Raw genomic sequence first — 24,084 nt, 5'->3', positions numbered from 1 at the left:
GGACAACGGGACTTGCGTCTGCATGGACATGATTTGAACCAATCGTTCATCCTGGGTATATACAAGGACACCGATATCGCAGAGAAACCAGGGCAATGCGGGATTCAATTACCTGCTGAAGTGAAAAATCATCTACCCAGTCAAACTGGGGACAGACTATTCAACAATCCCGCGTGTGGGAAGGGCTCAATGAGCAGAAGAACCTCCAGAGTAACCAGCAAGATTACATATCCCAGAAGGAGATCAATTAAACTGTCAATGCTGCTGTTAATTCGAACCAGCTGCCAGTTTCATAGCTTCAAAGTCATAGACTCAAACAGCATGAAAACAGGCCTTTCACTCCGACCAGCTCATACTGAACATAATGCTAAACTAAACGAGTCGCATCTCACAGCTCTTGTAACTGCTGAGGATTAATAATGCTCTTGTGATATTATTACTGCATTGTTAATATGAATGTCCAGACATACTTCTGTGGACACGGTTTCAAACCCTGGCATGGCAGATGCTGGAATTTTATTTAAATAAATCCCGAGAGACGAATGATGATGCCGAATCAGTAGATCTGATTCATTCATGCCTGATAGGGAAGGAAACTGCCATACCTATCTGGTCTGGCTGGGATGTGACTCCAGATCCATAATATCGTGGTTGATTCTGAACTTCGCTCTGGGCAATAAATTATGTACTAGGCATGAATGAATAGATTTTGTTAATTCCACTGATACTTTCCAATTCATTTATCGATCCAAATATCCTGTAAATATTGTAAATGTACTTTCATTCATCGCTGCCTCAGGAAGTGAATTGCAAACATAAACCATCCTCTGGTAAAAAAAGACTTCATGTCTTATTTTAAATCCCTCCTTTCACTTTAAACATTTGTCCTCTCGTCTTAAAGTCCTCCTCCTTGGAGAAAAGACAGTTACAGTTAACTCGAGCCGAACTCTCAATAATTTATAAATTTCTATCAGGTCGCCTTTCAAACTCCAGTGCTCGAGTGAAAATATTCTCAGCTGATCCAGCCTTTCGTTATAACACAAACCTTCCCCACTAGCCATACAATGGTATACCTGTTCTAAACCTACTCCAGCTGAATAATTTCCTTTCTATTACTGGGCGACAAGAACTGGACACAGTATTCCAGAAGACGCATCACCCAATGTCCTATTCAACTTCAACATAACGGATCAACTCCGACACTCAAAGGACTGAACAACGAAGGCAAGATGACATTTTTTTTAACCATTCTGTCTATATATGAAGCAAACTAAAATGAATTATGTACTTGCATTCCTGGCTTCCGTATTGCACAACACGATGCAACGCCCAATCAGTAATTGTATCAGCCCTACTAATATTTGATGTAGCAAAATGCTATGCCTTCCATTTATCCAGATTGAACTTCATGTGACATTTTTCGGCCCAAAGACGCAATGGATTAAGATCCTTCTGGAATCTTAGATCACCTTCTTTGCAGTCTCCAATTCTGCTGTCCTCTGCAAGCTTATGAACCATGGCTTCTATGAGTTCTATTATTTACTCATTTCGGTCAACGATTTTTAATTATTTATCGTGGCCATCATTTAGCTGTTTGCAAATAAGGTAACAATTAGTCATGTCGTTAACCATGAGGAAGAAAGCCGTAGACTGCAGGGAGATTGGAAACAATTGGCAAGAAAATGTGCTGAAAGGAATTCAATCCAGTGAAGTGGGTGAGAATGAATTTGAGGACGCACAATGAGAAAAGTGTGAATATCGAGTGGTTTAAGGTAATAAAAGAGATATTGAGATATTGGAGTAGACATTCACGAATGTTTGAATGAGATTGGACAAGGGATCAAGTGGTCACGATGGGTTGGAGATACTTTCTGGTCTTGACCGCAGGTGGGAATGAAAGAGCAGGGAAATGATGCTGGAACTTCAGCAACTGCCTATTCAAGATCAATAGACAGGGGAATCGGATGGACGGAAGTGCGTACTGCAAGTGCTGGAAATCAGAATCAAGATTAGAGTGGTGCTGAGGAAGCACAGCAGGTCAGGCAGCATCCCAGTTGCAGAAAAAAAATAACGTTTCGCGCAAACGCCCTTCATCAGGAATAAAGCTGGGAGCCCCGAGGGTGGAGAGATAAACGGGAGTACTGGGTCTGGGAAGAATTTAGCTGAGAGTGCAAGAGGTGGATAGAGATGGGGTTAAAGGTGATAGGTCGGAGAAGAGGGTGGAGCGGATAGGTGGAAAGAGAGATAGACAGGTGGGGCAGGTCAGTAGGATGGTGCCAAGTTAGAAAGTTGGAACTCGGATAAGGTGGCCGTGGGGAGATGAGGAAACTGGTGAAGACCACGTTGATGCCCTGGGTTTGAGGGCCCCAAGGTGGAAGATCTGGCGTCTGGTGGTGAGGGAATGGCGGTGGAGAAAACCCAGGAACTGCATGTCCTTGGGAGAGTCGGAGGGGGAGGGTGTGGTAATTGATGTTTTTGGTCATGGGGGTTTGGAGTTGAATGTTGCGGGTGCCCTGGAAATGTTCTCTGACGCGCTCTCCGAGTATGTGTCTGTTGGCCCCAATGTAGAGGAGGCCGCATCGCGATCAACAGATGTTATAAATGACATGTGTGGAAATGCACATGCACATTTGATGGATGTGGAAGGCTCATTGGAGCCTTGGAAGGATGTGAGAGGGAAGATGTGGGTGCAGGTTTTGCAATTCCTGTAGTGGCAGGGGAAGGTGCCGTGAGGGGAGGGTGGGTCATTGGAGGGCGTGGACATGACTAGGTAATCGTGGAGGAAACAGTCTTTGTGAAAAGTGATAGGGTTGGTGAGGGAAATAAAAACTTCCCTGTCACTGCTGGAATTGCAAAACCTGCACCCACATCTACCTCCTCACCTCTGTCCAAGGCTCTAATGGAGGCTTCCACATCCATCAAAGTTTCTCCTGCACTTCCACACATGTAATTTCTTGTATACCTTCCTCCCGATGCGGTCTCCTCTGAGTTGGAGAGAGGAGATGTGTTCTCACACAATACTGCAGAGGATATCTCCAGGATACCCACAAGAATCGACCCCAGTGCCCCTTGGCGAAACATTTCATCTACCCCTCTCACTCTCCCGAGGACATGCAGGTCATGGGCCTCCTGTATCGCCACTGCATCAGGACGCGATGCCTGGAGGAAGAAAGCCTCATCATCTGCATCGGGACCCTTCAACCCCAAGGCATCAATTTGGACTTCACCCGTTGCCTCATTTCCCCTCCCCCGACCTTACACCAGTTCCCACCTTCCAGCTCAAGACCGTCCGCCTGACTTCTCCCATCTGTGCATCTTCATTCCCACCTATCCACTCCACCTACTTCTCTGACATTTCATGTTCACCCCCCGCCTGCATCCACTTACAGCAGTCTCAACTACCTTCTCCCCAGCCCCACACCCTTCCCATTTATCTCACCATCCCATGTGCTCCCAGTCTCATTCCTGATGAAGGTTTTTTGCCTGAAACGTCCATTTTTCCTGCTCCTCAGATGCTGCCAGACCTGCTGTGCTTCTCCAACACCACTCTAATCTGGAGGGGAGTCAGTTGATTGAGAGGGTTTTCGGGTATTTTCTATTGTTGACCACAGGCTGTGGATGGTAGCAGAACTTTAGCAACCACCAGTTTAGGGAACAGCTAACGGACTGAGCACAAGTCTGGTCACCGCATAAATCAACATTTTTCTTAAATTTCTACAATAAAAGATGGAAGGCTGAAGTATTATACTTTGCCCATCAAGACCGTTTCACCAATGAGTTTCTCACTGATTCCTTTCCAAGTCAGGGTGCTATGGGCCTTGGAGGGTAACTTGAAAATGGTGGCGTTTCGTTGCATGTTCTAATCTTGTCCTTATAGTCAGTACAACTGTTGAGCTTTGAAGGTTGTCAAAAATGCCCGAATGACTTACTCCAGTGCATCTTATAGTTGGTGCACTCTGCTGCAATTGCGCCTTGGTGGTGGGGGGAATGAATATTGCAGGTGTTGAAGAGGATACACTCAAGTGACTGCATTGTCGTGGACGGTGTCCAGTTCCTTAAGTTTTGTTGAAGTTATACCTATCTAGGCAAATGGAGAGAGTTATATTCCACGTCTCATTTGTGCCTTGCAAACGATGTAGGATTCACGGAAAAATGAGTTGAGTTTATCATCAAAAAATGTCTCAAGAACAAGTTGTTGTTGTCTAAGTGTTTATGTTGCCAGTTTCGATAAGTTTTTCCCCCGAAGTAATCGCTCTATGGACGATTACACGGGGTAATTTGTTTACAGTAAAGTTATTGAATGTCAATGAGATATGATTAGATTCTCATTTGTCAGAGTGATACTTACTCTATTTCGTCCTTGTGTGGACAAATCTGATTCCAGTGGCTGTCTAATTTCAAGATACAATTCCTGTCTGTGCTTGAAATTTCAACCGTTTCTTCACATAAATGTCTCCACCTGCCTTAACAATATGTAGGGTCGCTGCAGGGGACAGCAGAGATTAATGAACATGTTGTCAACACTGGAGAAAATGGAGCTTCGTGGAATGATTGGTCAGGCTGGGAGTATTCTCCTTGAAACAAAGGAGACGGAGGAGAGCTCTATAATCACATAGTAACATTTCTCAACATTCAAAATTCATGGGATCTTGACAGGGTAGATACGGGCAGGTGGTTCACCCTCTGATATGAGGAGAGCACCAGAGGACATGAACTCAGAATTAGATGTTGCCTATTTAATTCAGAAATGAGGAGTAATTTCTTTGCTCAGGGGCCAGTGGATCGGTTGAACTCCTTGCCGAAATTGTTGTTGAGGCTGAGTTGTTGTGTAATTTCAAACTCTGCCAGACAGATATTTAACCAGAAAGATGATGAAGCTTTGTCGAGGCAATGCTGGAGAATGGAGTTGAGGATTATCAGATCAGCCATGAGTTCGTTGAATGGTGGAGCAGACTTGATGGGATGAATGGCCCATTTCCAATCCTACATCATTTGGTCTGACGCCCTATTTTATTGATATCTTTAGAATTCTGAGGGATGGGATGAAGTGATAGAAAAGGTTTCTCAAACTGATCAGACAGATCAGGAACTTAGCTCATAAGTTCATGATCAAGAAATGTGCTGTGGCCTGGATACAACAAATGGCACTGGGCACACCACAAATGGGTATGTGCAAATATTGTGATTGCTGAAGAAAATTGGTGGATCTAATATTGTTGCCAACTTGGTGATCACGCTGGATGATGGATCGTGGTATGATTCACACTGCAAAAGATTGTGAAAGAATGAAACATTCGTTTCATTGGAAAGATTTTCTGCGGTTTCAATTCAATTGACTGTTTAAAATACTGATCAGAACTTTGTGTGGAGTATTACATTAAAATTCACAATCCCACTGGATAAACTATTCCCCCATATCTCTCCTTATTTGTTCCCCTTTCATTCGATGTAAATTCATAGAAAGTCAAGATGGAATGAAAGGACGAAAGAAACGTTGCCCTCCTTTTCATTATCCCAATGTAACATACAACAGAAAAAAATTGCTTTACTTCGACTTTGATGAGGTACCAATTTATCACAAATCTCCGGTGCAATGAAGGACAAAAGCAAGATTCTCCATCCAATGTATCCTAAAGATGCGAGGCACAAAGGGAAACCACAGCTGCGTTTCATAGAAGTAACAGCCAGAGAAGGGTTCAAATCCACACATGCGCAATGGAAGATAACCCATCGCCTGAACCCCTGGGAGACTTCAGCCCACTGTAAAGGGGCTCAAATGTGACCCCGTCAAGATTACATATGGTGCTCCTAGGCGGTAAGAAATTCCCTGAGCGGAATCGAATCCACACCATTATCTTTCTGCTTTCGATGGAATAATAAGACCTGCAAAATCCAAGAGATTCACCATGTCCTTGGAAGGAATACCTTGTCCTTGATTTTTTCCGAGTCGGAACTGTCTCAGAACGAACCAGCAAACATGAAATTCCCGTCACATTCACACGCACATTTAGTCTTGACGCATAATTTCGTCAGACAGTTTCTCTCTCACGTGAAGAAGTATGTACGGAGTGAGAAGTGAAGGTGATGTTTTAGCTTGATGGGCTTTCTCATATGGCTGAACCTGAACTGGGTAAAATTCCCAAAATACAGTTTTGTTCGTTTCGTTTTATTAATGTTGCTGCAACTTCACTCTGTTCATTCCAATAATCGGAAGTGAATTGGATTTATATGATTGGAACGCTCAATATTGCGTTCAATTTTGTTCGGAATTTATTTCAGCTTAAAGAAAATACTGATGAGAAAAACAGAAGGTTAAACTACAAAACAAGATGCCAGTTTTGATGCTCAGTTACTTTGGTAGATTTCAGTGGGTATCAAATGAACCCAACATCATGGCGATCGTCCTCCCACCTTTAAGGCATGGGGTTAAAGCAGGAAATCGATCTCTAAGAGACTGGTCACTTCCTATTCATTATGAAATAGCTTGCCTTGACAATATGCCAAATCTGCTCAGTTCCATTTATAAAGCTTCATATGGAATATTAAAAGAAATCGTTCTAAACTCTGAGGTTTTTTGCTGAATCTTACTCAGCTGCAGACGTTTCTGATATTTCTTTGCATCTGAAGTCGTCCAAATTAGATTCTGTTTCCTCGCACCTTCCACCCCCCACACCCCACTTTTAAACTTTCACCTGGCCGCAGGCTGTCTCTCTCCTGGTGAAACTCATTGTTTGTGTGTCTCGAAATGTGCCTTTCCAAATATTTTGGAAACGGATTCTCAGAGTGACAGAAATTCTGCTCCCATCATTTATTTGTCCTACATCGATGGTGTTGAAAGCCTGACATTCAGAAATATACGAACTTAAAAGAGTGAATTTTCCATATGTTGACTCTGTCCAAACCTCAATTACGCTGGAAAAATTCCACTCGGTTTTCCTTGGCTCAGGGTCAAATTTTCCAAAACACAAATAAATAAAACTCCATCCCCAATAAATGCCGTCAGCATCGTCTCTAATGTCTTAGCGACCCAGTAAACGCTGGCAGTGTCCTCTCTGATAGAATCACAGATTTCCGACAATGCAGAAAGTGCAGTTCAGTCAATCAGGTCGGTAGGGAAATTCTGAACAGCATCTCAATAAGACCTAGCTCCCATCTCTATCCGCGCAGGCCTCTGGCTTGTGATTTCAAATATACCTGTTGGAATAAAACCTGGCATCGTGTGACTGCTGACCTTATCACTGCGTTACCCATGGCTAATTCACTTAACTTACTGAATTCACTCCCTAGACACATCAGCGCAATTTAACAGGCCAACCCACCTAACCTACAGACTTAAGAGCAGTGCGAACCACTGAACAAATGTACCATCACATTGAACACTATCTGTATCATGTGTAATGGCTTTTCACACTGGCAGCTCCACCGAGTGAAAGCAAACTGCGCCCACCAACCCGAATGCAATGCATCCAAACGCGGTTCTACGCTGTACAACCTCAGTAGTCCTGCTGGAAATGTTTCTGCACTCAGATCTGAATGGGTTTATTCTGTTTTCTTCCTCAGATTCCTGCTTTAAATAAACATATCAGTTAGGAGAAACTCTATTTCATGGTTTTCATTGCAACGCAAACACAATGTGCAGTTGGCTGAAGTTATATGTTTGCACTTTCACTGACACTCTCTCTCCCCAGGAGCTGCAGTCCTTCCCCACGCTGATTCAGACAGCACTGTTCTTCCTGTGACATGTCCCATCGAGAATGGAAAGGCAGGCATGAATAACCTTCACTGGGGAACAGAGTGACAGGCTTAAAACATTCACGATGCCCCCAGCGGAGAATTGAGCCCTGTGACAGGAGGGGACACTAACCACGATACTGTGGAGGATATCAACATCGAAGGAGACCCTTCAGCCTGTTGTGGCCGCACTTGTCCAACACAACTGCTTGAAGACCTGAATCAAGTTCCATCGTTTAGCCCATAATCTTATATGTTTTGGCATCACAAATTAACATCTCAATTCTTTTAAAGGTTAGAATGATTTCCGCCTCTCTGACCCTTTCCACAAATCTACTCAAACCTTTCTGCCTTTTCCCAACATCTCTTGGCCCCGGTGTTCGAGCCCTCCATCAATAACAAAGGCTTCTTTCGGTCAATCCTATCCATATTCCTCAGTATTTATTACATCTCAGTCATGTCTTCTCCAATCTCCTCTGCTAGGCGACAAACAACCCCAGTCTGTCCAATCTCTCCTCACAACTGAAACTCTTCAGCCCAGACAATATCCCAGTGAATCTCTCCTGCAACTTTCCCAGTGCGATCACATCGATGCAGTACTCTGAATTGCAGAACTGCACACTGTAATCTCGCTCGGGCCGAATGAACTTTTTTTTTCTATTCTGTTACAGTATGAGGGCGTCGCTGGCTCGGCAGTATTGATTGCTATCCCTAATTGCACAGCGGGTAGTTGAGACTCAACCATCTTGTAGTGAGTCTTGAGTTACATGGAGGCCCGAGCAGGTCAGAATGGCAGTTTCATTCCTTAAATGACGTCAGATTGTTTTGTTTTATTTTCAACAATTGAACATGGATATATAGGAGTTATTAGATTCATAATTCCAGATATTTATTGAATCCCAATTCTACCACCTAGCATGGTCAGAGTCAAATCCAGGTCCGTGGTGTCTGAATTAACAGTTCAGTGTTCAGTGGTAATAGCGCTTGGCCATTGCAGAAAAGTAGTGAAACTGATCTTATCCAATTAACTCGCTTTTCCCCGAAACTGTTCTGTGCCATTTTCCTGAGGTGGACTCCCCGCCCCCCCACCCCCCAATAATATCTGGTCTATATCAGTAAAAGCTGCTACATGAGTATTGATCTCACAACAGCAGTAACCAAATGGATCAAATTGTCTGCAGGTCCCGATGGTGGGGTTGGGGAACGTTCACCCAGCAACAGTGACCACAGCCACACAGACTGATCGGTATCAATGTGAGAGTCTGTATGAGATTCTGCAATGCCTTAGTGAAATAGGAAATGACTCCGCAAACACATGATGAAAGAACAGCGCTCTGAAAGCTAGTGCTTCAATTAAACCTGTAAGACCATAACCTGGTGTTGGGTGATATTTAACTTTGTACTCCATAGTCCAACACCGGCATCTCCAAATTAATGAGGTGGAGGTCTGGGATGGAAAGTTCGGTTAGTGATCGTAGGAGGGAAGAAATCTCTGAGAACAGGTGGATTTGAATTCTGACATATGAAACAGAGAGATGTGAGCGAGCAGAGCTTGAAGGAAAAAAAAATCACCTTGGAGAAAATCAAACCTTTCAAACAACTGATTCCTTTGTGTTTCACAAAAGCCTAGGACACATAGAGCAATTACTGCCGTGACTCGGATTCGAACCGAGGTTGCTGCGGCCACAACGCAGAGTACTAACCACTATACGATCATGGCAAACCAAATACGAACACGCTAAATGCTCATAATAAGCAAAGTATCATAAGAAATATAAGGCAGAGCAACAAATACACAATATCAGTGCTGAGCGAACAGTGGCAGATGTGTGGGAACTCAGAATCGGCTGACCGTTTAACATCGGTTCCCCCAGTGTCTGTGGTGATTCCATCATTAATGTGTTGAAGGCTGAGACAAATAGATTTCTCCAAAACATCAAATACTCCGGGGACAGTGCAGCTTTTGTTACCTGCACATCCACATATCATTTATTGAATCAGTTGCTCCCGGTGCAGTCTCCTGTACATTGGGGAGACTGAGCGCCTCCGACCAGAGCGCTTTATGGAACATTTCTGGGACAACCGCACCAATCAACCATACCACCCCGTGGCCCAACATTTCAACTCTCCCTCCAACTCTGCCCAAGACATGGAGGTCCTGGGCCTCCTTCACAGCCGCTCCTTCACCACCAGACACCTGGAAGAAGAACGCCTCATCTTCCGCCTCGGAACACTTCAACCCCAGGGCATCAATGTGGACTTCAACAGTTTCCTCCTTTCCCCTTCCCTCACCTCACCCCATTTCCAAACTTCCAGCTTAGCACTGTCCCCATGACTTGTCCTGACTTGTTCTACCTGCCTATCTTCTATTCCACCTATCCATTCCAGCCTCCCTCCCGACCTATCACCTTCATCCCCTCCCCCACTTAACTATTGTACTCTATGCTACTTTTTCCCCACCCCCACCCTCCTCTCACTTATCTATCCACTCTTCAGGCTCTCTGCCTGTCTTCTTGTTGAAGAGCTTTTTTCCCGAAACGGTGATTTTACTGCTCCTCGGATGCTGCCTGAACTGCTGTGCTCTTCCAGCACCACTAATCCAGAATCAGTTTTCCAGCATCTGCAGTCATTGTTTTTACCAAGCTTTTGTTGAAATGTATACTTCAATAACAATGCAGTTTAACATCGGCTACTTCTCGAGTTTCCCGACACAAGGCAGTAACCACTGCTGCCACATAGTCCCAGTTCCTAGCCCCAGAATCAGAGGAACTGAGTGGGGCAGTCGCAAATAACCAATTTGAAATCGAGATGGGAATGAGGTCGCAGAGATACTCGATGGCTCAAGTGACGCAACTGGAGAATGTACGGTATTTCTCTGATGGTTTAGAGGCGCAAGCAATTCCAAGGTTTGGAGTGCTTCTGGTCAAAGGGGGGGGTAGAAGGGAACATTTGTTCCCGTTTATAATAACAGCAATCTACAGTGCATCTTACTGAGACAGCTGAGTGCCACAGCTGGAGCGTGGGCAGCTGGTTTGAAGTTTAATTTTGCTTCAGTATCACCCAATTCCCTGGAATGAATTGCTTTCACCATTTTTATTTCAAATTGTTTGATATCTCCCTGCAGTCTGCGGCTTTCTTCCTCATGGTTAATGGTATGGCTAACTGTTGTATGATCTGCACACTGCTAAATCACGGCCACTACAAATAAATATGAATCATTGATCTATATGAGAAAACAGTGGAACTCACAGCTGGCATGCAGCGTAGGTTTGCAAGCGACGCCAGAATTGTAGACAGTGAGGAATATTATCTAAGTTTCAAAAGAATCTTAATCCAATGAATCGTTGGACTGAAAAATGTAACATTGAGTTCAATCTGGATGAATGGAAGGTATTGCATTTTGGTACAACAAAAAGAGGATGGCTTTGCCTATGTTGGAGAACAGGGAAGCTCGGTGTGCAGGTACATAATTCCTCGTAATTTGCATTACCAACAGACAAGATGGTTCAAAGGCATTTAACATACTTCCCTTCATTGCTCAGTCCTTTGTGTATAGGAGTTGGGACGTTATGTTGAAGTTTTGCAGGACATTGATGAGGCCTCTTCTGGAATATTATTTCCAGTTCTGGTCGCCCAGTTGTAGGAATGATATTATTCAGCTGGCGTAGGTTCACAAAAGGTATACATGCTTGTTGCCTGTGGAAGGTTTGAGATCTAATGAAAGGCTGGATAGGCTGAGACTATTTTCAGATTCGAGATCGGGGTGCTGGAAAACCACATCAGGTAAGGCACTATCCCAGGAGCAGGAGAATCAATTTTTTTTTCGCGCAAGTGTCCTTCACAAGGCTCTTCCCCGAAATGTCGATTCTCCTGCTCCTCAAATGCTGCCTGATCTGCTATGCTTTCTCAGCACAACACTCTTGACTCTGATCTCTCATCTGCAGTTCTCACTTTCTCCTAGTTGAGAGTGTTTTCACTCTAGGTTAGGGTTTTGAGCGGCGACCTGTCAGAAGTTTATGAATTATTGAGTGGGAAGTTTAGAGTTAACGATAGCGGCCTTTTCCCAGGAGGGGGATTTCAAGACGAGAGGGCATATGTTTAAGATGAAAAGAGAGATTTTTTTTAAAAAAAGACAAAAGGCATTTTTTTTAGGGACGGTGTTTTACGTGTGTAATTAACTTGCTGAGGAAGTGATGGATGAGGGTATGTTTGCAACATTTAATGGACAATTAATTCCAAACATGAATGGGAAAGTGGGATTTTTAAAATAAATTTATTCATGCCTAGTGCATCAGTTATTTCCCAGAGGGCATTTAAGAGTCAACCACGGTATTATCCATCTGGAGTCTCCTGTGGGACAGAGCAGATGAATATGGCAGGATGCTTCCCGAACTGGCATGAGTGAATCAGATGGGATTTTCCACACAACAGATTCATGTCATCACGAGACTCTTCAACTCCAGGTGCTTACTGAATTCAAACTCCACTACCTGTCATGACAGGACCTGAACCCCTTGTCCCCAAAATATTACCTGGGTTTTGGATTAACAACACAGTAATAAAACTACAAGGGCATTATCACCACTCAGCGGGTACAGGAGGAGGCAGACGGGAATGGGTTAGTTTGGCAGTATATTCAGCATGGATCGGTTAGACTGACAGGCCTGTTTTCATGTTGCATGACTCTGACTGACACTATGGAGCAGGCAGCTGGTTGGGATTAACAGCAGCATTAACAGCATGACCGAACACCTGATGGGATATGTAATCCTGCTGGAGGCTCCGAGGTTGTTTTGCTCAGTCATCCCTTCCTACACGCGGGACTGGTGAACGGTCTCTCCCCAGTGTTCCTGATTAAATGAGTTTCCATTTCCGCGGTTAATTGATTCCCTTCCAACAGATTCCACATTGCCCTGCTTTCTCTGTGGTATCAGTGTCCTTTGTTCCACACAGGGTGAATGATCGTCTCAAATTGTGTCCACACAGATACAAACATTTCATGTTGTGAATGTCTTTTCATTCTTCCTCATTCACCTACCGGGTGTGAGTATGACTAGCCTGAACAATATTTATTCTTCGCCCCTCGTTCGTTGCTGTGATCTGATTTTCAGCTCTGATCTCTAGCATCTGCAGTCCTCACTTTCTCCTTAAAGGTGGGGAAGGACTGCAACTCTCAAGGAGGCAGAGTGTCAGTGAACGGCCAAAAACGTGACTTCTGCAAACTTCACCTTGTGCCTGTGCTGGAATGAAAAGCATTTGACAGACTTGTTTCGGATTGAAGTGTTTACTAGAAGCAGGAAGCTGAGGAAGAAACAACATAAACGCATTCAAATATGAGTGCAGAAAAATTTCCCGCAGCGTGAATGAAATTGTAAATTTCAGAGTAGAGTTTCCATACATTGAATTTGGGTTCATTTGTTTTGATGAGGCTGTTACCAGGGTAGAAAACCATTAAAAAATGATACAGCATTTGCTCAGTATGATGCAACATTGTCTCAGTAATTCGCATTGCTGTTCAGAGGGAGGATTAGGTTGATTGGCAAAGTTAAATTGCCCTCTCGTGTCCAGGGAGTGAATTAAGTAAATTAGGTGAATTAGCCATGGGTAACGTGGGGATGAGGTTAGAAGTCACATGACGTCAGGTTATGCTCCAACAGGTTTATTTGAAATCATAAGGGGGAGGGATTCCCCTTCTTCAGGTGAAATATAAGGAAATAGGGAGGGGAGCTAGGTCTGGGTGAGATGCTCTTCAGAGAGTCGACACCGGCTCGATTGACTGAAATGTTCTTTCTACACTGTAGGATTCCTTGATTCTATGAATTGATAATGACGGTGTTTACTGGGGTGTAAAGCCATTAGAGAAGATGCTGATGGGGTTGTACTGAGGATGAGATTTTATTCACTTGTCTTCTTGGAAAATTGAGAACAGTTTTCCCTGAACCAAGGAAAACTTAATGGGATTTTTTCAGGTTATGAAATGTTTGAACAGACTAAATAGGTGGAAAATTCCCTCTTTCAAGTAAGTAAACATCTAGATGACAGGCTTTCAATACCTTTGATAAAACCTTGGAAGGACAAAGAAATGATGAGAACAGATTCGCTATCACTGCAAGAATCTGTTTTTCAAAATATTTGGAAAGGCACAATTGGTGACTTACAAGGAATAAATTTCACAAGGAGAGAGACAGTGTGTGGCTAGGTAAAGGTGCAGAGGTGGATTGTAGTCGGTCGGAAGTTGCGGGAAACAATGTCGAAGTTGGTTGACTTTAAATGTAAAGAAATTTCTTTAATGTGTGCAAAACTGAATAAGATTCGCTTCCAAAACTCTGCATTTTGAAAGATTTGGCATACTATTCCACCTAAAGCATTGTAAATGGAACTGAGTGGATTTTTATTTATTGAGTACGGAAGATATTACATAATGAGAAGGAAGTGACCAGTTGCTTGGAGATCGACTTAGAACATAGAACACAGACCATAGAACATAGAACATAGAACATAGAACATAGAACATAGAACATAGAACAATACAGCACAGAACAGGCCCTTCGGCCCACGATGTTGTGCCGCACTTCTATCCTAGATTAAGCACCCACCCATGTACCTATCCAACTGCCACTTAAAGGTCGCCAATGAATCTGACTCTACCACTCCCTCGGGCAGCGCATTCCATGCCCCCACCACTCTCTGGGTAAAGAACCCACCCCTGACATCTCCCCTATACCTTCCACCCTTCACCTTAAATTTATGTCCCCTTGTAACACTCTGTTGTACCTGGGGAAAAAGTTTCTGACTGTCTACTCTATCTATTCCTCTGATCATCTTCTAAACCTCTATCAAGTCACCCCTCATCCTTCGCCGTTCCAACGAGAAAAGGCCGAGAACTCTCAACCTATCCTCGTACGACCTACTCTCCATTCCAGGCAACATCCTGGTAAATCTTCTCTGCACCCTCTCCAAAGCTTCCACATCTTTCCTAAAGTGAGGCGACCAGAACTGCACACAGTACTCCAAATGTGGCCTAACCAAAGTCCTGTACAGTTGCAACATCACCTCACGACTCTTGAATTCAATCCCTCTGCTAATGAACGATAATACTCCATAGGCCTTCTTACAAACTCTATCCACCTGAGTGGCAACCTTCAAAGATCTATGTACATAGACCCCAAGATCCCTCTGTTCCTCCACCTGACCAAGAACACTACCATTAACCCTGTATTCCGCATTCTTATTTGTTCTTCCAAAATGGACAACCTCACACTTGGCAGGGTTGAACTCCATCTGCCACTCCTCAGCCCAGCTCTGCATCATATCTAAGACCCTCTGCAGCCGACAACAGCCCTCCTCACTGTCCACAACTCCACCTATCTTTGTATCATCTGCAAATTTACTGACCCACCCTTCGACTCCCTCCTCTAAGTCATTAATAAAAATTACAAACAGCAGAGGACCCAGAACTGATCCCTGCGGAACTCCACTTGTAACTGGACTCCATGCTGAATATTTACCATCTACCACCACTCTCTGACTTCGACTGGTTAGCCAGTTTTCTATCCAACTGGCCAAATTTCCCTCTATCCCATGCCTCCTGATTTCCGCATAAGCCTACCATGGGGAACCTTATCAAATGCCTTACTAAAATCCATGTACACTACATCCACTGCTCTACCCTCGTCCACATGCTTGGTCACCTCCTCGAAGAATTCAATAAGACTTGTAAGGCAAGACCTACCCTTCACAAATCCGTGCTGTGGAGGCTGGCAAGGCTGTCCCTAATCAAGCAGTGTCTTTCCAGATACTCATAAATCCTATCCCTCAGTACCCTTTCCATTACTTTGCCTACCACAGAAGTAAGACTAACTGGCCTGTAATTCCCGGGGTTATCCCTATTCCCTTTTTTGAACAGGGGCACAACATTCGCTACTCTCCAGTCCCCTGGTACCACCCCAGTTGCCTTTGAAGACGAGAAGATCATTGCCAACGGTACTGCAATTTCCTCTCTTGCTTCCCACATAATCCTAGGATATATCCCGTCAGGCCCGGGGGACTTGTCTATCCTCAAGTTGTTCAAAATGTCCAACACATCTTCCTTCCTAACAGGTATCTCTTCTAGCTTATCAGACATCCTGCTTTCATCACATGCGTTAAAGATGTGAGAACAAACACCATGATATTTGGTCCATTTAATACTCAGTGAAATCTGCCAAAGCAACAAGAAACAAAACTGGTGGGTTTTCTTTTGCACTTTAACCCTCTGTTTTTCTAAGCAGTATTTTCCTTAAGCTGAAATTAAGTCAGAGCAAATTTGAATACAACATTAATCGTTCCAATGAGATATATCTAATTCACTTCTGATTATTACAATGGACCTGGTGAGGTTTCAGCAAAATTAAAATGAAACGAATAAATCAGCATTTCTTGCGATTGAATCCAATTCAGCTTCAGCCATATGAGAAAGGCCATTGAGCAACAACATTGCCTTTATTTCACTCACCATGGCTGCTTCTTCACGTGAAAGAGAAAGTGACTGAAGAAATTATGAGTCAAATGTAGGTGTAAATATGACGGAAAATTCTTGTCCTGTTTCATCCTGACTATAAGATCTAGCACTCAGTTCTGACTCAGAATGTATTAATGACAGCTATTCATTCTGACCAGCTTGGCTATTTATTGGGATTTGCTGTTATGATAATTCTAGTGAAAGCAGTAACACAATGGTGTGGATTTGATTTCGCTCTGGAACTTTCTCATCCATGACTTTCACTACATGTAACCTGATGAGGTCACATGTCACCCTACTACAAAATGTGCAGAGGAGACTGTGAGATTACGGTGCTGGTTTATTACATTGCTGTGCTCCACATTCACGGGTTCGAGTCACACTCTGGTTACTAACTTTACGCACCACTCTAGCAGTTTTCCTTTGCACCTCACCCTCTGGTATACACTGGATCGAGAATCTTGTTCTTGCCCTTCACTGCACGGGCGATTCACAAATAATCGACACCACATTAAAGTCGAAATGAAGAGTGAGAGCAGTCATTCTATTCAATTGTAGATGAAATTGGTATCATGAGAAGGAACGCATTTTTCTTCCTGCCCGACATTCCATCTTGTCTTTCTATGAATTTACATCGTAACAAAGAGAAAGAAATAACAAGAGATCGAGCGCACAAGTGTATCCAGTGAGGTTGTTCATGAGTAATTTAACCTAACACTTCACACAAAGATCTGATCAGTATTTCAAACAGTCACTCGGAATTGGAACCACAGAAAATTTCTCCAATGAAACAAACATTTCATTCTTTCACCAATTTCTGCTGTGTGTCAATCATACAACGATCCATCGTCCAGCGTGATCACTGACTTGCCAACTGTATAAGATAAAGCACCTTCCTTCAGCAATCACAGCTTCTGTGCACAGCCACCTGTGCTGGGACCCTGTGTCATTTGTTGCCCCCAGATCACAGCACATTTATTTTTCCTGTGTTTATGAGCTTTGTTCCTGATCTGTCTGATCTGTTTACTAAACCTTTCCTGTCACTTCATCCCATCCCCTCACAATTCTGAACCTATGAATAAAATAAAGCCTGAGACGAAATGTTAAACCAAGTGGAAATATGCTATTCAGCCCAAGGAGTCTGCTCAACCATTCATGATTGATCTGATTTGGAGATGCCGGTGTTGGACTAAGTTAAAAATCACACAACACCAGGTTATATTCCAACAGGTTTACTTGGAAGCACTAGCTTTCTGAGCGATGCTCCTTCATCAGGTGATAGTCACCTGACTATCACCTGATGAAGGAGCGTCGCTCCGAAAGCTAATGTGCTTTCAATTAAACCTGTTGGACTATAAAAAAGTGTTGTGTGATTTTTAACATATTGATCTGATAATCTTGAATTTCTTTCTGCTCACGTAGCTCGACAAAGTGTCATCATCTTTCTGATTTACTATCTGGCACAGTTTGAAAGTACCCAACCACACAGTCTCAACAGCGGTTATTGGAAAATTTCACAGATTCTTTAACCCCTGAGCAAAGAAATTGCTCCTCATTTCTGAATTAAATAGGCAATATCTAATTCTGAGATTATGTCCTCTGTTGCTCTCCTCAGAGAACAGGGCAAGCCACCTGCCCGTATCTACCCTGTCAAGATCCCACGAATATTGAACATTTATAATTGTTATTATGTGATTATAAAGTTCCCCATCTCCTCCTTTGATGAAGGAGAATAATCCCAGCCTAACCAATCATTTCACGATGTTCTACTGTATTCAGAGTTAACAACATGTTAGTAAGTCTGTGCTGTCCCTTACATATTATTAAGACAGGTGAAGAAAATTCGACGAGGAAACGGGTTGAAATTTCAGGCGCAGATGGGAATTGGAACTTGAAATCAGAAAGCGATTAGAATCGGATTGACCCACAGAAGGACCAAATACAGCGAAGATAACTCTGACAAATGAGAATATAATCATATTCGATTGACATTTAATGACTTCAATGTAACTGAATTCCTCCGTGTAATCGTCCTTGGAGCTCTGATTAAGGAAAAATGGAACCTGACCACCCCTATAAAGAAGTTGACGACAAAAACCTGTCCGTTGGTCGACTTTGTTTGATTATTAACTCAACTCTTGTCTTCGTGAAGCCTACATCGTCTGCAACGCACAAATTAGATGTTTAACAGAACTGTCTCCATTTGCCGAGGTGCGTGTAGCTTCAATACCACTTAAGGAACTGGACACCCTCCACGACAATGCAGTCACTTAACTGTATATTGTTCAACACCTGAATATTTATTCCCTTAACTGCTAAGGCACAATTGCAGCAGAGTGCACCACATAGAAAATTCACTGGAGTAAGTCATCCAGGCTTTGTTGACAGAACCTTCAAAGCTCAAAAACTGTCCCGACCATAAGGACAAGGATGAAGATGCACTGAACCATCACCATTTGCAAATTACCATCCAAGGCAAATACCAGCATGACTTGGAGAGGGATCAGTGATAAATTCATTGAGTGGTGAAGTAGTTTGATGGGCAAAGATTGATATTTCAGCCCTCTATCTTTCATCTTTCAATTATTAAAAATGTAGATTATTGCATGGACCAGACTTGTGCTCATTCCTTTAGTTGTTTCCTAAACTGGCGGTTGCTAAAGATCGAATATCATCCACAGTCTGTGGTCAACAATAGAAAATATCCAAAAACCTCTCGAACAAATGATCTTCCTGTCCCTGTCTTCAGGGATCTGTAAATGCCCATTCCAAGATCTCTTTGTTCCTGTTCACCAATCAGAATCCTCACTGTTATTGTTACAACTCCCCAAATTCACCACCACTCATTGGTCTGTATTCAATTCCATTCACCATGTTGCCTTTCCACCTGAAAGATACATCCCTGCGATCCCTGACATTATTCATCAGAGTCAACTACAAGACTATGTATCATCAGTAAACTTCTAAATCATGACTCCTAATAAAAAAGTTTGAATTATTGATCTACATCAGGAAACAGTGGTACTTCACTGGGAAAAAGCATCAAACATGGTTCCTTGCTGCATGGGATGAACAACTGCCATATTCCAATCTCCAAAGGTTGATAGCCCAGTATATCACCACGACATTTGCAGATGACACAAAGATTGGTGGAGTAGCCAGAAAACATAGGGGACTGTCAAAGAATGAAGGGGAATATAGACAGAAGACTTGAGCAGAGAAGTGGCAAATGGTGTTCTATCCAAGCAAATGTAAGGTGATGATTTGGGGAAGTCTAATTCCAGAGCAAAGTAATATAGTAAACGGAAGAGACTCGGGTAAACTTGATGAGAAGAGATATCTGGGAGTTCAGGTCCTTTATAACCTGAAGGTGACTTCACAGGTGGATAGAGTGGTCAAGAAAGCATATGGTATGCTTGCCTTAACCGGATATGGCATTAAGTATAAGAGCAGGCAAGTCCTGCTAAAATTGTACAAGAGTTTGTTTCGGCCGCGTTTAGACTACTTTGTATAGTTCTGGTCGCCAAATTACCAAAATTATGTGGACGTTTAGGAGAGAATGCGGGGAAGATTTACGCAGATGTTGCCTTGTATGGAAGATGCAAGCTCTGAAGAGAGGTTGAGTAGATTACTTCTGCTATCATAAGAAAAAAACGAGATTGAGGGGACCTGATTGAGGTCTACAATATCATGAAGGGTACAGACAGGGTGGATAGAGATAAGCTTTTTCCCAAGATGAGGGATTCAATAATGAGAGGTCACACGTTCAATGAGAGAGGTGAAACGTTTAAGGGAGATAGACATGGAAAGTATTTTACACAGACGATGGTAGGTGCTGGAATGCGTTGCCAGCAGAGGTAGTAGAGGCAGGCACGGTAGATTCATTTTAGGTGCGCCTGGACAGATGCATGAGTAAGTGAGAAGCAGAGGGATACAGATGCTTAGAAATTGGGTGACATGTTTAGATAGTTGATTTGCACCGGCTCAGGCTCGGCTGTCCAAAGGGCCTGTTCCTGGGCTGCACATTCTCTGTATTCTTTGTTCTTCTTTGTTCACGACACTACTAACGATGGGTTTCAGGTGAAGTAGTGTTACTTCTGCAATCATAATTACTTATGCAAGGTAAATGAGCTCACACCAGTTTGTAATTGTTTCAACCAAGAGCTGAGTCAACAAGAATGAAACCTACATTAAGGAAATATATAATTGTTTTCATATTAGCTAAAATGTGCATACAAGAATGAAAGGTGTCTGCAAGCAATAGTATATGGTACAGACAAATAGTTAAGGTGCTGTGAGGATGTAGGTTAAGCCAGATATGCTTGTACAAGCAGTAGTTATAAGCATTTGTTTCCCATTTCTGCAAAAACAAAAACCAAACCCCAATTAAAAGGTCGTAAGTTTCAATATGGTTCTGGAAAGGGAGGGAATGTCACAAGTGAGGGAAATAGATCACAGTGAAGGAGGATATACCTTACAGTTGACCACAGTCAGGATGTGGTGAAATGGCCAAGTAAAACCTGTACTTTGTTATGCACAAGGCCAGATAAGGCAAGAGAGAAACAATAGTAATGGGCACCGGGTTTTGAGTAGTGAATCCTATGTACTTGCTAAACTCTGCGAGTCTATTTCAGGCACCACGCTTGCAAGCGTATAATAAACATACTGATTGCTTCAGATCTTATCTCGCACTGAAATTATTGAAGTGAGTGGGCTAAGTTTCTCGCAATTGCGGGATCATCCTGGATATTCTTCCATCGCCGGGGGGAGTGCCTGGCCCTGGACACTGCGAAGATGCCTCCCATTCACAATTGAGGAGCGGTTTCTTGTCCCAGTTTTGTCCTCTCCCTTGGGTGACAGGTACGAATCCCACAAGAGAGATATCTGAATCAGACAGTGAAACAAGGTCGATAAAAAATATGTAGAAAAGGGGCCAGGCAACTCTGTGAACAGACCAACATCAGAAAACTGACTTTTAAGTATAAACTTGGTGGCCAGGAAAAGGGGTATTTAATCACTGAGTGACTGGTGAGGGCACCAAGAAATGGGGTGTCGGCAGAGAAAGTCGAACTGTCACTGAGTAAATGAAGAAAAAGTCCCTGGTAATATTCCTCCTGAATGTCCGTTGGGGAGGATGTTGAAGGAATGGACAAGTAACACTTGTACAAGGGAAAAAGATAAAAAGAAAATGATGAAATATTGTTGTTTAGTATGGACCAAAGACCCAATCCTTCGTCTGGCTGTCTTCTGGCCAAAGTACGGTTCAGGCGAGGATTGGGTCTGTCAGTATTTAGGTATGTATGTGAATAAAAAACAAACTTTTAGTCAAGAAGAGGCGGAGAATGCGTCCTGTTGGAAGGGCAGCTTGGGAATGATGGTAGTGAAGACAAGGGATTCCCCCTCTACCCGACCCAGTCCCTGGGATCCTTTTGCCTGTTTGCACACCCGCCCCCCACCACCGTACCATGACATCATATTGGGTGAAAATGGGGGAGGGCCATAGACAGACAGACAGACAGGGACAGGGAACGGATGACCCACAAGAGGAGAACGAAGGGGTGGTGCACGGGGATGTTATTGGTCCCCACTATCAATCCGCAACAAAAGGAAGGGAAGATAAAGTAGATGTAGAGGAGGCCTCTAGAGTATCTAAACGAAAGCCTAAGGGGGAAAAACTAAAACAAAAAAAGGGGAAGAATATAAAGACTTATCCCCTTCGGGAGGTACGAATAGCAGACAAAAAGGTTGGGTTTGAAACTGTCCCCCTCACCAGTGGGGAGGTCAGAACATTTAAAAAGGAGATGAAGGTCCTGATTGAGGAACGGTAGGGTTGTCTGAACAAATTGATCAATTCTTGGTGCCCAGTCTGTATACGTGGACTGAGTTAATGTCTATTTTGAATGTACTATTTACTGGGGAAGAAAGGGGACTTATACCCGGAGCAGCCATTAAAATATGGGAACTTCCCATTAGGGATGAGGATACTAGACAGGGAGAGACGGAGTTTCCCCTCAGTGACATCCAGTAGGAAAATCAAAACCCGGAGCATAGGAAATAAATGATGGAATTGAAAGACCTGATTCTAAAAGGAATAAGAGAGGCAGTTCCGAAGTCGGAGAATTTGACTAAATCCTTTGAAGTTAAAGAGGAGAAAGATGAGACACACTCAGCTTTCTTGCAAAGATTAAGAGACTCAATGTGGAAATACTCTGGAATGAACCCTGAGGACCCAGTGACACAGGGTCTTTTGAAAGTATGTTTGTGACAAAGGCATGGCGAGACACAGAGAAAGATACTGAAGATAGAAGGGAGGAGTGAAATACCATTAGATGAACTGTTAAGAGAGGCACAGAAAGTGTTTGCAAAGAGAGAGGATGAGAGACAAAAACAGAAGGCAAAAATGATGGTAGCTACGGTTGATGAGGTAGTTAAGAAAAGAATGGAACCAATAGTGAGCAACTGGAGCGGTAGGTGGCATCATGTAGGAAAGAGAGGAAGAGGGAGAAGGAGAAGAAAAGGGGGATCATTTGATAGAGGTTTCGGGCGACAGGGGCAGAGATGCAAGTCTCCACAGGCAGGATGCTGTTATTGCAGAAACCCGGGCATTTTAAGCTGGAGTGTCCTGATCTACACAGGGAAGAAAGGTCAATTCCGCTTATGAATTTTGTTGAAGAATAGGGTTGTCAGGGGTTCCTGCCCTCGGGGGCCGACCAGGACCCCTTGATAAACCTGAAAGAGGGACCCTGTAGAGAAGAGGTAGTATTCCTCGTAGATACGGGGACTGCACAGTCATCGCTGAATTTTAAACCAAAGAAAGAAGGAATGTCAACACAGTCAATTACTGTTTCCGAGGTAAAAGGGGAAGGATTTACTGTTCCAGAATTTGAACCTATGATGATAAAAGTCCTAAGGATAGAGTCACAGGGGAACCGCTGTATATCCCTGAGAGAGGCAGTAACTTATTCGGGAGAGACTTAATTATCCTCTTAGGACTGGAATTTGAATTAAGGAAAAAGAATTATTTGTACAAATGACAATGTTGACAGAAGATGTGGAGAGAGAGATAGACCCTATTGTATGGGCTAGAGAAGGGAACCATGGAAAAATACAGATCCGTCCTCTAGAAATAAGTTTACAAAGGAAAGGGGACGTTGTTTATGAGCAACATGTCCCATTTCCATAGAAGGTAAAGGAGGACTGGAGCCAGTAATTGAGGGACTGATTAGAGATGGACTGTTGGAGCCATGTATGTCTCCTATTAATACCCCAATTCTACCAGTGCGACAATCCGATGGAACTTATCGGTTGGTGCAGGTTTTGAGAACATTGAATTGAATAGTACAGATCAGGCACCCAGTGGTGACAAATCCCTATACATTATTAAGTAAGATCCCTCATGACCACAAATAGTTTAGTGTGATAGATTTAAAGGATGCCTTTTGGGTTTGTCCCTTGGTGGAGGAAAGTAGGAATTTGTTCGCCTTTGAATGGGAAGATCCCAAGACAGGATGGAAACAGCAATACCGGTCGGCCGTGCTCCCCAGGGGTTTATGGAATCCCCGGATTTATTTGGACAGATGTTAGAACAAATATTGGAGAAATTTAGCAGCCCCAAGGGGACGACCCTGTTGCAATATGTAGACGACATTTTAGTAATAGGAAAAAGATGAGAAAGAGTAGTAGAAGCAACTAACAAATTATTGAATTTCCTGGGTCAGCAAGGACTGAGGGTATCTAAAAATAAACTACAATCTGTGGAGCAAGAAGTGAAATACTTGGGACATTTAGTTAGGGAGGGAAAGCGAAAGATAAGGCCGAAACAGTAGAGGGAATAGTGGGGATTCCGCTGCCCA

The 24,084-nt window shown here is 43.2% G+C and overlaps 1 non-coding gene across 1 annotated transcript; it reads right to left on the bottom strand.

Annotated features, from left to right (window-relative positions):
- Positions 1–9,379: 9,379 nt before the first annotated feature.
- Positions 9,380–9,451, bottom strand: trnah-gug (transfer RNA histidin (anticodon GUG)). Its single transcript has one exon. It is a non-coding gene; the product is annotated as a tRNA-His (tRNA).
- Between the last annotated feature and the right edge of the window lie 14,633 nt (positions 9,452–24,084).

Source organism: Chiloscyllium punctatum, chromosome 18, assembly GCF_047496795.1.
Source record: "Chiloscyllium punctatum isolate Juve2018m chromosome 18, sChiPun1.3, whole genome shotgun sequence".
NCBI classification, from domain to species: domain Eukaryota; kingdom Metazoa; phylum Chordata; class Chondrichthyes; order Orectolobiformes; family Hemiscylliidae; genus Chiloscyllium; species Chiloscyllium punctatum.
Note: the sequence above shows the minus strand (reverse complement) of the source record. Positions and strands in the feature narration are given on the sequence as shown.